A 1,953-nucleotide genomic window follows, 5' to 3' on the forward strand; every position below is an offset into this window, starting at 1 on the left:
TTTTTTTTTTTTTCTTTTTGTCTTTTTTCGTGACCTGTAACGGGATCGCAACCCTCAGTGTCGCGACCGGCAACGGGATCACAACTGTCGGTGTTGCGCCCGTACCACGCTCAACCAGTGAGCGGACCGGTCTCTACATGGGATCCGAACCCTCAGTGGGAGCGCTGCCGCGCTCCCAAGCGCCACACTCTACCGAGTGCGCCACCGGGCCGGCCCTTAATGTTATCTTTTGATGAAGCGAAGTTCTCAGTCTTAGTTGTTTAATTTATTCATTTTTCCTTTATGGTTAGTGCTTTCTGTATCTTGTTTAAGAAATGTCTGCCTATCTCAAGGCCACAAAACTTACATTACCTTCTAAAAGCTTTATCATTCAACTTTTAACAATTAAATCAATATGCATCTATTAACCATAATTAAATTATAATTCAAATCCATCTGTAATTGTTTTCTGTGTATGATGAGATAGAAGATAAAATACATTTTTTCCCTATATAGATAAGTCATCTTTGAGATAGCATGTTATGGAATGATTTCTGTGTTCACCATCCTGGGTTCTAGTCTGGCACTGCTGCTGTCTTATTCTATGACCATAAGCAAGTATCTTTCCCTCTCTGAAGCTCAGTTTCTTCATCTGTGAAATAGAGGCTTCTGCTGGGGATAGACTTGAGCTTCCATCCTTCATGTCAAATTGCTTTTGTGTACCACCTTGGTACACAGAAGGTGGGAGACAGAAAATGGGAGGTGGATACTGGAAATGAAGCAGAAATCAGAAATTGCAAAGAAATACCAATTGGAGATTGTGATGATGAAAGCTTAAATAGACAACTCAATACATAGGATAAATACAATAAACAGCTAAAGAATGAACATGGGATCAAAGAATTCTTCCACCCAGGCATCAATATGAGAAACACACACACACACACACACACACACACGCCAATATCTGAATAATAAGAGTTCCAGAAAAGAAAGAAAAAAAAAAAAAAGGAGTGGGAATATTTCAAGAATCTCCATGAATTAGAAACTAAATGTAAGAACTCAGGTTTAGAGGGGTCACAGGATGCTAATAGAATGGATAAGAAACACACACATCTCCCCCACATACATGCCATATAGATGTATAGTTGTGAAATTTAAGAACACTGAAAACAATGAGAAATTTCTATAAGTGTTAAGAAGGAAAAAATAGATCATAACAGAAACTAGAATTATACTGACTTTTCAGTAGCAATACCAAATATAAGACAAATGAGTTTAGGCATGGAAAGAGGTTCAAAACTTCATGTTATAGAAAAGAGTAAAAAAATGCCATGAGAATATTATGAACAGTTCTGTGCCCCAAAATTTGAAGACTTAGATGAAATAATCAATTTAATAGAGAAATAAAATTTACCAAGAAGAGTTTAAGAAATGGAAAACCAGAATAGTCCATTAAATTAAACCCATTAAATCAATTGATTCTGTACTTTAAAATGTATCCCCTAGTAAACCATACCAGATCCAGATGGTTTCATAGGCAAGTTCAATCAAACATTCGAAAATAATGCACATATTATACAAACTCTTCCATACCAAAAAAAAAAAAAAGAGGAAACTCTCACCAACTCATTTTAGGAGACAAATTTAACTTTGGTACCAAAACAAACAAGGACAATGCAGAAAGAAAAATTACAGTTTATTCTCACTTACAAACCTAGATGCAAAAAATCCTAAATGATATATTAATAAACAAATCCAGTAATTTAGAAAAATTACCAAATTGGCTTTATCAAAGGAAGGCAGGGATCATTTAACTTCAGGGAATTTAATGTAATCCACCTCATTAGAATAAAGGAAAAAAATCATGTGATCATCTCAATAAATGCAGAGAAAACATTCTGTGAAATTCAATACTGATTCATAATCAAAACTCTTTTTTTTCTGTCCTTTTTGGGACCAGTAAGGGAATCG

This window comes from Galeopterus variegatus, unplaced genomic scaffold (assembly GCF_000696425.1).
Source record: "Galeopterus variegatus unplaced genomic scaffold, G_variegatus-3.0.2 Scaffold3003, whole genome shotgun sequence".
Classification (NCBI taxonomy): domain Eukaryota; kingdom Metazoa; phylum Chordata; class Mammalia; order Dermoptera; family Cynocephalidae; genus Galeopterus; species Galeopterus variegatus.